Genomic DNA, 15,647 nt, shown 5'->3' with positions numbered 1-15,647 from the left:
AATTTGTTTTATTTTACCAAGGGTAACAGGAGAAAATGGACCGCAAAAGTTGTTGTACAATTTGTCCTGAGTACACCGATACCCCATATGTGGGGGTAAACCACTGTTTGGGCGCATGACAGAGCTCGGAAGCGAAGGAGCGCCATTTGACTTTTCAATGCAAAATTGACTGGAATCGAGATGGGACACCATGTTGCGTTTGGAGAGCCCCTGATGTGCCTAAACATTGAAACCCCCCACAAGTGACACCATTTTGGAAAGTAGACCCCCTAAGGAACTTATCTAGAGGTGTGGTGAGCACTTTGACCCACCAAGTGCTTCACAGAACTTTATAATGCAGAACCGTAAAAATAAAAAAATCATATTTTTTCACAAAAATTATCTTTTCGCCCCCATTTTTTTATTTTCCCAAGGGTAAGAGAAGAAATTGGACCCCAAAAGTTGTTGTACAATTTGTCCTGAGTACGCTGATACCCCATATGTGGGGGTAAACCACTGTTTGGGCGCATGGGAGAGCTCGGAAGGGAAGGAGCGCCGTTTGATTTTTCAATGCAAAATTGACAGGAATTGAGATGGGACGCCATGTTGCGTTTGGAGAGCCACTGATGTGCCTAAACATTGAAACCCCCCACAAGTGACACCATTTTGGAAAGTAGACCCCCTAAGGAACTTATCTAGAGGTGTGGTGAGCACTTTGACCCACCAAGTGCTTCACAGAAGTTTATAATGGAGAACCGTAAAAATAAAAAATCATATTTTTTCACAAAAATTATTTTTTAGCCCCCAGTTTTGTATTTTCCCGAGGGTAACAGGAGAAATTGGACCCCAAAATTTGTTGTCCAATTTGTCCTGAGTGCGCTGATACCCCATAAGTGGGGGGGAACCACTGTTTGGGTGCATGGGGGGGCTCGGAAGGGAAGGAGCTCCATTTGGAATACAGACTTAGATGGAATGGTCTGCAGGTGTCACATTGCGTTTGCAGAGCCCCTAATGTACCTAAACAGTAGAAACCCCCCACAAGTGACACCATTTTGGAAAGTAGACCCCCTAAGGAACTTATCTAGATGTGTGGTGAGCGCTTTGACCCACCAAGGGCTTCACAGAAGTTTATAATGCAGAGCCGTAAAAATAAAACAAAAATTTTTTCCCACAAAAATTATTTTTTAGCCCCAAGTTTTGTATTTTCCCGAGGGTAAGAGGAGAAATTCGACCCCAAAAGTTGTTGTCCTATTTGTCCTGAGTACGCTGATACCCCATATGTTGGGGCAAACCCCTGTTTGGGCACACGGGAGAGCTCGGAAGGGAAGGAGCACTGTTTTACTTTTTCAACGCAGAATTGGCTGGAATTGAGATCGGACGCCATGTCGTGTTTGGAGAGCCCCTGATGTGCCTAAACAGTGGAAACCCTCCAATTATAACTGAAGCCCTAATCCAAACACACCCCTAACCCTAATTCCAACGGTAACCCTAACCACACCCCTAACCCTGACACACCCCTAATCCCAACCCTATTCCCAACTGTAAATGTAATCTAAACCCTAACCCTAACTGTAGCCCCAACCCTAACTGTAGCCCCAACCCTAACCCTAGCCCTAACCCTAACCCTAGCCCTAACGGGAAAATGGATATAAATACATTTTTTTAATTTTTCCCTAACTAAGGGGGTGATGAAGGGGGGGTTGATTTTCTTTTATAGCGGGTTTTTTAGCGGATTTTTATGATTTTCAGTGTGTGACGGCTGCCAGACGCTTTTTATTGCAAAAAATATTTTTTGCGTTACCACATTTTGAGAGCTATAATTTTTCCATATTTTGGTCCACAGAGTCATGTGAGGTCTTGTTTTTTGCGGGACGAGTTGACGATTTTATTGGTAACATTTTCAGGCACGTGACATTTTTTGATCGCTTTTTATTCCGATTTTTGTGAGGAAGAATGACCAAAAAACAGCTATTCATGAATTTCTTTTGGGGGAGGCGTTTATACCGTTCCGCGTTTGGTAAAATTGATAAAGCAGTTTTATTCTTCGGGTCAGTACGATTACAGCGACACCTCATTTATATCATTTTTTATGTTTTGGCGCTTTTATACGATAAAAACTATTTTACGGAAAAAATAATTATTTTTGCATCGCTTTATTCTCAGGACTATAGCTTTTTTATGTTTTTGCTGATGATGCTGTATGGCGGCTCGTTTTTTGCGGGACTAGATGACGCTTTCAGCGGTACCATGGTTATTTATATCCATCTTTTTGATCGCGTGTTATTCCACTTTTTGTTCGGCGGTATGATAATAAAGCGTTGTTTTTTGCCTCGTTTTTTTTTTTTTTTCTTACGGTGTTTACTGAAGGGGTTAACTAGTGGGCCAGTTTTATAGGTCGGGCCGTTACGGACGCGGCGATACTAAATATGTGTACTTTTATTGTTTTGTTTTTTTTATTTAGATAAAGAAATGTATTTATAGGAATAATATTTTTTTTTTTTCATTATTTTGGAATATTTTTTTTAATTTTTTTTTACACATTTGAAAAAATTTTTTTTTACTTTTTTACTTTGTCCCAGGGGGGGACATCACAGATCGATGATCTGACAGTTTGCACAGCACTCTGTCAGATCACCGACTGAAGCCACCTCCCTCCCTGCAGGACCCGGATCCGCGGCCATCTTGGATCCGGGCCTGGAGCAGGGAGGGAGGGAGGTAAGACCCTCGCAGCAACGCGATCACATCGCGTTGCTGCGGGGGGCTCAGGGTAGCCCGCAGGGAGCCCCCTCCCTGCGCGGTGCTTCCCTGCACCGCCGGCACATCGCGATCATCTTTGATCGCGGTGTGCCGGGGGTTAATGTGCCGGGGGCGGTCTTTGACCGCTCCTGGCACATAGTGCCGGATGTCAGCTGCGATAGGCAGCTGACACCCGGCCGCGATCGGCGGCGCTCCCCCCGTGAGCGCTGCCGATCGCATATGACGTACTATTGCGTCCTTGGGAAGTAAAGCCCACCCCACATGGACGCAATAGTACGTCTAATGGCGAAAGGGGTTAAAGATTAAAAATAATGGTCTATCAATGACTGTACTTAATTCCTGCAGTACTCAAGGGTGTATCCCATCCGGGCCCGGAGATTTGTCAATTTTAGTGATTTTTAGATGCCGCCGCACTTCCTGCTGGGTTAACCCGTTCCCGACCTTTGACGCCACGTAGGCGTCATGAAAGTCGGTGCCAATCCGACCCATGAAAGATCGCGTCCCTGCAGATCGGGTGAAAGGGTTAACTCCAATTTCAGCCCATCTGCAGGGACAGGGGGAGTGGTATTACAGCCCAGGGGGGGTGGCTTCACCCCCCCCGTGGCTACGATCGCTGTTGAAAGTGAAACTGCCAATCAGAGCGATTTGTAATATTTCACCTATTAAAACTGGTGAAATATTACAATCCAGCCATGGCCGATGCTGCAATATCATCGGCCATGGCTGGAAACACTGATGTGCCCCCACCCCACCGATCGCCCCCCCAGTCCTCCGATCAGTCCTATGCACCGCTCCGTCCTGTGCTCCGCTCCCCCCGTGCTCTTGTCTGCTCCCCCCGTGCTCCGATCTACCCCCCCGTGCTCCAATCCACCCCCGTGCTCCAATCCACCCCCCGCGCTCCAATCCACCCCCCATGCTCCCCCCACCCCATCATACTTACCGATCCTCCCGGGGTCCGTCCGTCTTCTCCATGGGCGCCGCCATCTTCCAAAATGGCGGGCGCATGCGCAGTGCGCCCGCCGAATCTGCCGGCCAGCAGATTCGTTCCAAAGTGCATTTTGATCACTGTAATATAACCTATCACAGTGGTCAAAATAAAAAAAAAAAAAATAGTAAATGACCCCCCCCCTTGTCACCCCCATAGGTAGGGACAATAATAAAATAAAGAATTTTTTTTTATTTATTTTTTTCCACTAAGGTTAGAATAGGGTTAGGGTTTCGGTATGTGCACACGTATTCTGGTCCTCTTCAGATTTTTCCGCAGCGGATTTGATAAATCCGCAGTGTTAAACCGCTGCGGATTTATGGCGGATTTACCATGGTTTTTCTGCGCATTTCACTGCAGTTTTACAACTGCGATTTTCTATTGGAGCAGTTGTAAAACCGCTGCGGAATCCGCAGAAAGAAGTGACATGCTGCGGAATGTAAACCGCTGCGTTTCCGTGCAGTTTTTCCACAGCATGTGTACAGCGATTTTTGTTTCCCATAGGTTTACATTGAACTGTAAACTCATGGGAAACTGCTGCGGATCCGCAGTGTTTTCCGCAGCGTGTGCATATACCTTTAGAATTAGGCTATGTGCACACGGTGCGGATTTGGCTGCGAATCCGCAGCGGATTGGCCGCTGCGGATTCGCTGCAGTGTTCCATCAGGTTTACAGTACCATGTAAACCTATGGAAAACCAAATCCGCTGTGCCCATGGTGCGTAAAATACCGCGCGGAAACGCTGCGTTGTATTTTCCGCAGCATGTCAATTCTTTGTGCGGATTCCGCAGCGTTTTACACCTGTTCCTCAATAGGAATCCACAGGTGAAATCCGCACAAAAAACACTGGAAATCCGTGGTAAATCCGCAGGTAAAACGCAGCGCCTTTTACCCACGGATTTTTCAAAAATGATGCTGAAAAATCTCACACGAATCTGCAACGTGGGCACATAGCCTTAGGGTTAGGGTTGGAATTAGGGTTGTGGTTAGGGTTGTGATTAGGGTTATGGCTACAGTTGGGATTAGGGTTAGGGGTGTGTGGGGGTTAGTGTTGGAGGTAGAATTGAGGGGTTTCCACTGTTTAGGCACATCAGGGGTCTCCAAACGCAACATTGCGCCACCATTGATTCCAGCCAATCTTGTATTCAAAAAGTCAAATGGTGCTCCTTCATTTCCGAGCCCCGACGTGTGCCCAAACAGTGGTTTACCCCCACATATGGAGTACCAGCATACTCAGGACAAACTGCGCAACAATTACTGGGGTCCAATTTCTCCTGTTACCCTTGTGAAAATACAAAAAAATGCTTGCTAAAACATCATTTTTGAGGAAAGAAAAATGATTTTTTATTTTCACGGATCTGCGTTATAAACTTCTGTGAAGCACTTGGGGGTTCAAAGTGCTCACCACACATCTAGATAAGTTCGTTTCGGGGTCTAGTTTCCAAAATGGGGTTACTTGTGGGGTTTTTCTACTGTTTAGCCACATCAGGGGCTCTGCAAACGCAACGCAGAGCATTCGATCAAAGTCTGCATTTCAAAACGTCACTACTTCACTTCCGAGCCCCAGCATGTGCCCAAACAGTGGTTTACCCCCACATATGGGGTACCAGCGTACTCAGGAGAAACTGGACAACAACATTTGGGGTCCAATTTCTCCTATTACCCTTGGCAAAATAGGAAATTCCAGGCTAAAAAATCATTTTTGAGGAAAGAAAAATTATTTTTTCTTTTCATGGCTCTGCGTTATAAACTTCTGTGAAGCACCTGGGGGTTTAAAGTGCTCAATATGCATCTATACAAGTTTCTTGGGGGGTCTAGCTTCCAAAATAGGGTCACTTGTGGGGGAGCTCCAATGTTTAGGCACACAGGGGCTCTCCAAACGCGACATGGTGTCCGCTAATGATTGGAGCTAATTTTTTCATTCAAAAGTCAAATGGCGCTCCTTCCCTTCCGAGCCTTACCATGTGCCCAAACAGTGGTTTACCCCCACATGTGAGGTATCGGTGTACTCAGGAGAAATTGCCCAACACATTTTAGGATGCATTTTATCCTGTTGCCCATGTGAAAATGAAAAAATTGAGGCTAAAAGAATTTTTTTGTGAAAAAAAAGTACTTTTTTATTTTTACGGATCAATTTGTGAAGCACCTGGGGGTTCAAAGTGCTCACTATGCATCTAGATAAGTTCCTTGGGGCGTCTAGTTTCCAAAATGGGGTCACTTGTGGGGGAGCTCCAATTTTTAGGCACACGGGGGCTCTCCAAATGTGACATGGTGTCCGCTAAAGAGTGGAGCCAATATTTCATTCAAAAAGTCAAATGGCGCTCCTTCCCTTCCAAGCCCTGCCGTGCGCCCAAACAGTAGTTTACCCCCACATATGAGGTATCAGCGTACTCAGGACAACAACTTACGTGGTTCAGTTTCTCCTTTTACCATTGGGAAAATAAAAAAATTGTTGCTAAAAGATCATTTTTGTGACTAAAAAGTTAAATGTTCATTTTTTCCTTCCATGTTGCTTCTGCTGCTGTGAAGCACCTGAAGGGTTAATAAACTTCTTGAATGTGGTTTTGTGCACCTTGAGGGGTGCAGTTTTTAGAATGGTGTCACTTTTGGGTATTTTCAGCCATATATACCCCTCAAACTGACTTCAAATGTGAGGTGGTCCCTAAAAAAAAATGGTTTTGTAAATTTCGTTGTAAAAATGACAAATCGCTGGTCAAATTTTAACCCTTATAACTTCCTAGCAAAAAAAAAAATTTGTTTCCAAAATTGTGCTGATGTAAAGTATACATGTGGGAAAAGTTATTTATTAACCCCTTAGCGACCGCCGATATGCCTTTTAACGGCGGCCGCTAAGGGTACTTAAACCACAGCGCCGTTAATTAATGGCGCTGTGGAAAAAGTAAATAGCGCCCCCCAGAGTCGGATTTTTTCCGGGGTCTCGGCTGCCGGGGGTAGCCAAGACACCAGAGAACATGATTTGGGTTTTTTTTTTTTACCCACCCCGCTTTTGCGATCGCCGGTAATTAACCGTTTACCGGCAATCGCAAAAAAAACGCGATTTCTTTTTAATTTCTCTGTCCTCCGATGTGAGGACATCAGAGGACAGAGAAAGGGGGTCCAGGTAGCCCCCCGATACTCACCTATCTCCCCCGGTGCTCCTCGTGGCTCCCGGTGGGCGCCGCCATCTTCAAAATGGCGGGCGCATGCGCAGTGCGCCCGCCGGCCGGCCCCGAGAGAATCTCTGGGGTCTCGGCTATCAGGGGTAGCCGAGACCCCAAAGAGCATGATCGGGGTCGGTTTTACCGACCCCTGTTTTGCGATCGCCGGTAATTAACTGTTTACCGACGACCGCAAAAAAAAAAAAAAAAAAAAAAAGCAAAGTGTAATTCTCTGTCCTCTGATGTGATCGCACATCAGAGGACAGAGAAATAGGGGGATTCGGGGACCCTATTATACTTACCGGTGTCCCTGGGTCCTCCTGCTGCTCCTCCTGGCCGCCGGCGTCTTCTGGGGAAGAGAAAATGGCGGGCGCATGCGCAGTGCGCCCGCGATTTGTCTCCATCTGCTGGCCGGCAGGAGAAAAGCAGTTGGGGCTAAAATTAGGGTTAGGGTTAGGGCTAAATTTAGGGTTGGCGCTAAACTTAGGGTTAGGCTTCTTTCACACTTAAGTCGGTACGGGGCCGTCGCAATGCATCGGCCCGACATACCGACGCACGTTGTGAAAATTGTGCACAACGTGGGCAGCGGATGTAGTTTTTCAACGCATCCGCTGCCCAATCTATGTCCTGGGGAGGAGGGGCGGAGTTACGGCCACGCATGCGCGGTCGGAAATGGCGGATGCGACGTACAAAAAAACGTTACATTGAACGTTTTTTTGTGCAGACGGTCCGCCAAAACACAACTGATCTAGTGCACGACGGACGCGACGTGTGGCCATCCGTCACAATCCGTCGGCAATACAAGTCTATGGGCAAAATACGCATCCTACGGGCACATTTGCAGGATCCGTTTCTTGTCCAAAACGACGGATTGCGACGGATGCCAAACTGTTGTGAATTCTGTGGCTGAATTCACTCCTGTGGTCACAAGTGGTACTGCAGCTTCTGAGCTTCCTCCCTCAGGTGTTCTGGTGAGCTCGTTGGCTGCTGTGTTATTTAACTCCACCTGATTCTGTCTTCCTGGCTCCTTGTCAATGTTCCAGTGTTGGATCTGAGCTTTGGATCTTTCCTGTGGCCTGCTGCTCTGCTTAGATAAGTGCTTCTTTGCTTTTGTTGCTATTTTGTCTGTCCAGCTTGTCTATTCGTTTTGCTGGAAGCTCTGAGACGCAAAGGGTGTACCGCCGTGCCGTTAGTTCGGCACGGTGGGTCTTTTTGCCCCCTTTGAGTGGTTTTTTGCTTTAGGGTTTTTTGTAGACTGCAAAGTTCTCTTTGCTATCCTCGCTCTATCTAGAATATCGGGCCTCACTTTGCTGAATCTATTTCATCCCTACGTTTTGTCTTTTCATCTTGCTAACAGTCATTATTTGTGGGGGGCTGCCTTTTCCTTTGGGGTATTTCTCTGAGGCAAGCCAAGCTTGTATTTCTATCTTCAGGCTAGTCAGTTCCTCAGGCTGTGCCGAGTTGCATAGGTAGTGTCAGGCGCAATCCACAGCTGCCTTTAGTTGTGTTTAGGATAGGTTCAGGTATTGCGGTCTACAGAGATTCCACGTCTCAGAGCTCGTTCTATTGTTTTTGGGTTATTGTCAGATCACTGTATGTGCTCTGATTGCTGGCACACTGTGTCACTGGATTGCCATCATAACACCAAACGACGCAAGTGTGAAAGTAGCCTTAGGGCTAGCGTTAGGGTTGGGGCTAAAGTTAGGGTTAGAGTTGGGATTAGGGTTAGGGTTTGGATTAGGGTTAAGGTTAGGGGTGTATTGGGATTAGGGTTAGGTTTGAGGTTAGGGTTGAGATTAGGATTAGGGGTGTGTTGGATTTAGGGTTTTGATTAGGGTTATGGTTAGGGTTGACATTAGGGTTGTTTTGGCGTAAGGGTTGTGATTATCGTTAGGGTTAGTGATTAGGATTATGGTTCGGATTAGGGTTAGGGGTGTGTTGGGGTTAGGGTTGGAGCTAGAATTTGGGGGTTTCCACTGTTTAGGTACATCAGGGGGTCTCCAAACACGACAGCCAATTTTGCGCTCAAAAAGTCAAATGGTGCTCCCTCCCTTCTGAGCTCTGCCGTGCGCCCAAACAGTGGGTTACCCCCACATATGGGGCATCAGCGTACTCAGGACAAATTGGACAACAACTTCTGGGGTCCAATTTCTCCTGTTTCCCTTGTGAAAATAAAAACTTGGGGGCTACAATATCTTTTTTGTGGAAAAAAAATATTTTTTTTTCACGACTCTGCATTCTAAACTTCTGTGAAGCACTTGGGCATTCAAAGTTCTCACCACACACCTAGATAAGTTCCTTGGGGGGTCTAGTTTCCAAAATGGGGTCATTTGTGGGGGATTTCTACTGTTTAGGCACACCAGGGGCTCTGCAAACGCAACATGGCGTCCGATCTCAATTCTGCATTGAAAAAGTAAAACTGTGCTCCTTCACTTCCAAGTTCTGCGGTGCGCCCAAACAGTGGTTTACCCCCACATATGGGGTATTGGCGTATTCAGGAGAAATTGCATAACAACATTTATGGTTACATTTCTGTTTTTACACATGTGAAAATAAAAAAAATGGTTCTGAATTAAGAGGTTTGCAAAAAAAGTTAAATGTTCATTTTTTCCTTCCACATTGTTTCAGTTCCTGTGAAGCACGTAAAGGGTTAATAAACTTCTTGAATGTTGTTTTGAGAACCTTGAGGGGTGTAGTTTTTAGAATGGTGTCACACTTCATTATTTTCTATCATATAGACTCCTCAAAATGACTTCAAATGTGATGTGGTCCCTAAAAAAAATGGTGTTGTAAAAATGAGAAATTGCTGGTCAACTTTTAACCTTTATAACTCCCTAACAAAAAAGAATTTTGTTTCCAAAATTGTGCTGATGTAAAGTAGACATGTGGGAAATGTTATTTATTAACTATTTTTTTGTGACATATCTCTCTGATTTAAGGGCATAAAAATACAAAGTTTGAAAATTGCAAAATTTTAAACATTTTCGCCATATTTCCGTTTTTTTCATAAATAATCGCAAGTAATATCGAAGAAATGTTACCACTAACATGAAGTACAATATGTGACGAAAAAACAGTCTCAGAATCAGCGGGATCCGTTGAAGCGTTCCAGAGTTATAACCTCATAAAGTGACAGTGGTCAGAATTGTAAAAATTGGCTCGGTCATTAAAGGGAACCTGTCACCCCGAAAATCGCGGGTGAGGTAATCCCACCAGCATCAGGGGCTTATCTGCAGCATTCTGTAATGCTGTAGATAAGCCCCCGATGTTATCAGAAAAAGGAGAAAAAGACGTTAGATTATACTCACCCAGGGGCGGTCCCGCTGTTGGTCAGGTCGGATGGGCGTCTCCGGTCCGCTCCGGCGCCTCCTATCTTCTTTCCATGACGTCCTCTTCTGATCTTCAGCCACGGCTCCGGCGCAGGCGTACTTTGCTCTGCCCTCTTGAGGGCAGAGGATAGTACTGCAGTGCGCAGGCGCCGGAAAGGTCAGAGGCCCGGCGCCTGCGCACTGCAGTACTTTGTCTGCCCTCAACAGGGCAGAGCAAAGTACGCCTGCACCGGAGCCGTGGCTGAAGATCAGAAGAGGATGTCATGGAAAGAAGATAGGAGGCGCCGGAGCGGACCGGAGACGCCCATCCGACCTGACCAGCAGCGGGACCGCCCCTGGGTGAGTATAATCTAATGTCTTTTTCTCCTTTTTCAGGTAACATCGGGGGCTTATCTACAGCATTACAGAATGCTGTACATAAGCCCCTGATGCCGGTGGGATTACCTCACCCGCGATTTTCGGGGTGACAGGATCCCTTTAAGTACCAAATTGGCTCTGTCACTAAGGGGTTAAACATTTTGTGTCACATAACTCTGGTTTAACAGAATAAAAATTCAAAATGTGAAATTTTCACCAAATTTCTGTTTTTATCACAAATAAACGCAGAATTTATTGACCTAAATTTACCACTAACATGAAGCCCAATATGTCACCAAAAAAAAATCTCAGAACCGCTAAGATCCATTGAAGCGTTCCTGAGTTATTACCTCATAAAGGAACACTGGTCAGAATTGCAAAAAACGGCCAGGTCATTAAGGTCAAAATAGGCTGGGTCATGAAGGGGTTAGGCTGGTTTCACACTTGTGTTTTAAAACGCAGTGTTTTTAACGCAAACGCATTTGGTGCAAAAATGCGTTTAAACGCGTTTAAATGCAGCGTTTAAGCGCATGCGTTTTTGCGTTTTGAGGCATTTAAACGCGTTTTTCCTGCGTTTGCATTTTTTAAACGCATGATGAGAAGTGTGTGACAGCTGCCAATCATCAAAATCAACTAGAAAACCCACTATAAACATAAATACTTATGGTTAGGATCCATAGTAACCCTAGGGATCCTAACCCAAACTCTAACCCTAACCCTAGGGATCCTAACCCTAACACAAACCCTAACCCTAGAGATCCTAACCCTAACCCAAACTCTAACCCTAACACAAACCCTAACCCTAGGGATCCTAACCCTAACACAAACCCTAACCCTAACCCTAGGGATCCTAACACAAACCCTAACCCTAAAACAAACTCTAACCCTAACCTAAACTCTAACCCAAACTGTAAAACAAACTCTAACCCAAACCCTAACACAAACTCTAACACAAACTCTAACCCTAACCCTAGGGATCCTAACCCTAACACAAACCCTAACCCTAGGGATCCTAACCCTAACACAAACCCTAACCCTAACCCCAACACAAACCCTAACCCTAGGGATCCTAACGCAAACCCTAACACAAACCCTAGGGATCCTAACCCTAACACAAACCCTAACCCTAAGGGATCCTATCCCTAACCCTAAGGGTTAGGGTTAGGATCCCTAGGGTTAGGGTTAGAGTTTGTGTTACAGTTTGTGTTTTAGGGTTAGGGTTAGGGTGTGTGTTAGGGTTAGGGTTAGGATCCCTAGGGTTAGGGTTAGAGTTTGTGTTACAGTTTGTGTTTTAGGGTTAGGGTTGGGGGATGGCTTATAAGTGTGTATTCTTGTGTTTTTCTATAAAAACGCATGCAAATGCATGTGCTTAAAAATGCATGCGTTTACATAGACATCAATGGGTTTTTTACCGCGAAAAAATGCATGCGTTTTTTTCGCGGCAAAAAAAAAAACGCCGCTAAAATTACTACATGTTGCATTTCTGCAACAAAACGCATGCAGTGAAAAAACACATGCGTTGCAAAAACGCGTCAAAACGCATGCAAAAAAAAACGCATGCGTTTTTAATGTTAAGTATAGGGAAAAAAACGCATGCGTTTTTTTGCGCACCCTAACCCTAACCCTAGGGATCCTAACCCTAACACAAACCCTAACCCTAACCCTAGGGATCCTAACCCTAACACAAACCCTAACCCTAGAGATCCTAACCCTAAAACACAAACTCTAACCCTAGAGATCCTAACCCTAACACAAACCCTAACCCTAACCCAAACCCTAACCCTAGGGATCCTAACCCTAACACAAACTCTAACCCTAACCCTAACACAAACCCTAACCCTAACCCTAGGGATCCTAACCCTAACACAAACCCTAACCCTAGGGATCCTAACCCTAACACAAACCCTAACCCTAACCCTAGGGATCCTAACCCTAACACAAACTCTAACCCTAACCCTAACACAAACCCTAACCCTAACCCTAACCCTAGGGATCCTAACCCTAACACAAACCCTAACCCTAGGGATCCTAACCCTAACACAAACTAACCCTAACCCTAGGGATCCTAACCCTAAAACAAACTAACCCTAACCCTAGGGATCCTAACCCTAACACAAACTTACCCTAACCCTAGGGATCCTAACCCTAACACAAACTTACCCTAACCCTAGGGATCCTAACCCTAACACAAACTAACCCTAACCCTAGGGATCCTAACCCTAAAACAAACTAACCCTAACCCTAACCCTAGAGATCCTAACCCTAACACAAACCCTAACCCTAACCCTAAAACACAAACTCTAACCCTAGGGATCCTAACCCTAACCCTAGGGATCCTAACCCTAACACAAACCCTAACCCTAGAGATCCTAACCCTAAAACACAAACTCTAACCCTAGAGATCCTAACCCTAACACAAACCCTAACCCTAACCCTAACCCAAACCCTAACCCTAGGGATCCTAACCCTAACACAAACCCTAACCCTAACCCAAACCCTAACCCTAGGGATCCTAACCCTAACACAAACCCTAACCCTAGAGATCCTAACCCTAAAACACAAACTCTAACCCTAGGGATCCTAACCCTAACACAAACCCTAACTCTAACCGTAACCCTAACCCTAGGGATCCTATCCCTAACCCTAGGGGTTAGGGTTAGGATCCCTAGGGTTAGGGTTACAGTTTGGGTTTTAGGGTTAGGGTTGGGGGATGGCTTATAAGTGTGTATTCTTGTGTTTTTCTATAAAAACGCATGCAAACATGCATGTGCTTAAAAACGCATGTGTTTACATAGACATCAATGGGGTTTTTTACCGCGAAAAAACGCATGCGGTTTTATTTTCGCGGCAAAAAAAAAAAAAGCCGCTAAACGCCGCTAAAATTACTACATGTTGCATTTCTGCAACAAAACGCATGTAGTGAAAAAACGCATGCGTTGCAAAAACGCGTCAAAACGCATGCAAAAAACGCATGCGTTTTTAATGTTAAGTGTAGGGAAAAAACGCATGCTTTTTTTGCGTTTTTTACCGCAAAAAAAAAACGCAAATGTGAAACCACCCTTAAGCAGGTGACATTTAATTGGGAATTTTTATCAATAGTCATTTTGTCTGCCATGGGATTTTCTTGTGTAAATACTGATGAAAAAAAAGTCATTTAGCATATTGGCTTTTTCCTCATTCTCATCCACCATCTCACCCAGACTATTTTTAAGGGGGCCAACACTATCATTTTTTGGTTTCTTACTATTTATGTAGTTAAAGAATATTTTAGGATTATTTTTACTCTCTCTGGCAATGAGTCTCTCTGTCTCAATCTTTGCTGCCTTGATTTGCTTTTTACGGAATGTATTTAATTTTTTGTATTTATTTAATGCCTCTTCACTACCTACTTCCTTTTTGTCACTTATTGCGCCCCTTACAGCTCATATTGGTTTCCTCCTATTTCTAGTATGTTTATTCCCATACGGTATATACTGTGCACAGGTCCTATCCAGGATGCTAATAAAAGTCTCCCATTTTCTTTGTGTATTTTTGTGTCTCAGGATATCGTCTCAGTTAATTGCACCAAGATCCTCTCTCATCCGTTCGAAATTTGCCCTCCTGAAGTTTAGTGTCCTTGTAAACCCTCTATTACACATCTTTTTAAAGGATACATGAAAACTTATTATTTTGTGATCGCTATTTCCCAAGTGACCCCCAACCCTTATATTTGCTATGCGGTCTGGCCTGTTGGTTAATATTAGGTCTAGCAGTGCCCCCTTTCTTGTTGGGTCCTGAACCAGTTGTGAAAGGTAATTGTCTCTCATAGTTGTCAAAAACCGATTACCTTTGCTGGAACTGCAGGTTTCTGTTCCCCAATCTATTTCAGGGTAGTTGAAGTCCCCCATAATAAGGACTTCTCCTTGAGTCGCAGCTTCATAGTAACATAGTAACATAGTTAGTAAGGCCGAAAAAAGACATTTGTCCATCCAGTTCAGCCTATATTCCATCATAATAAATACCCAGATCTACGTCCTTCTACAGAACCTAATAATTGTATGATACAATATTGTTCTGCTCCAGGAAGACATCCAGGCCTCTCTTGAACCCCTCGACTGAGTTCGCCATCACCACCTCCTCAGGCAAGCAATTCCAGATTCTCACTGCCCTAACAGTAAAGAATCCTCTTCTATGTTGGTGGAAAAACCTTCTCTCCTCCAGACGCAAAGAATGCCCCCTTGTGCCCGTCACCTTCCTTGGTATAAACAGATCCTCAGCGAGATATTTGTATTGTCCCCTTATATACTTATACATGGTTATTAGATCGCCCCTCAGTCGTCTTTTTTCTAGACTAAATAATCCTAATTTCGCTAATCTATCTGGGTATTGTAGTTCTCCCATCCCCTTTATTAATTTTGTTGCCCTCCTTTGTACTCTCTCTAGTTCCATTATATCCTTCCTGAGCACCGGTGCCCAAAACTGGACACAGTACTCCATGTGCGGTCTAACTAGGGATTTGTACAGAGGCAGTATAATGCTCTCATCATGTGTATCCAGACCTCTTTTAATGCACCCCATGATCCTGTTTGCCTTGGCAGCTGCTGCCTGGCACTGGCTGCTCCAGGTAAGTTTATCATTAACTAGGATCCCCAAGTCCTTCTCCCTGTCAGATTTACCCAGTGGTTTCCCGTTCAGTGTGTAATGGTGATATTGATTCCCTCTTCCCATGTGTATAACCTTACATTTATCATTGTTAAACCTCATCTGCCACCTTTCAGCCCAAGTTTCCAACTTATCCAGATCCATCTGTAGCAGAATACTATCTTCTCTTGTATTAACTGCTTTACATAGTTTTGTATCATCTGCAAATATCGATATTTTACTGTGTAAACCTTCTACCAGATCATTAATGAATATGTTGAAGAGAACAGGTCCCAATACTGACCCCTGCGGTACCCCACTGGTCACAGCGACCCAGTTAGAGACTATACCATTTATAACCACCCTCTGCTTTCTATCACTAAGCCAGTTACTAACCCATTTACACACATTTTCCCCCAGACCAAGCATTCTCATTTTGTGTACCAACCTCTTGTGCGGCAC

Source organism: Ranitomeya imitator, chromosome 4 (assembly GCF_032444005.1).
Source record: "Ranitomeya imitator isolate aRanImi1 chromosome 4, aRanImi1.pri, whole genome shotgun sequence".
NCBI lineage: Eukaryota > Metazoa > Chordata > Amphibia > Anura > Dendrobatidae > Ranitomeya > Ranitomeya imitator.
The sequence above is the reverse complement of the archived record's forward strand: the minus strand, read 5'-3'. Positions refer to the sequence as shown.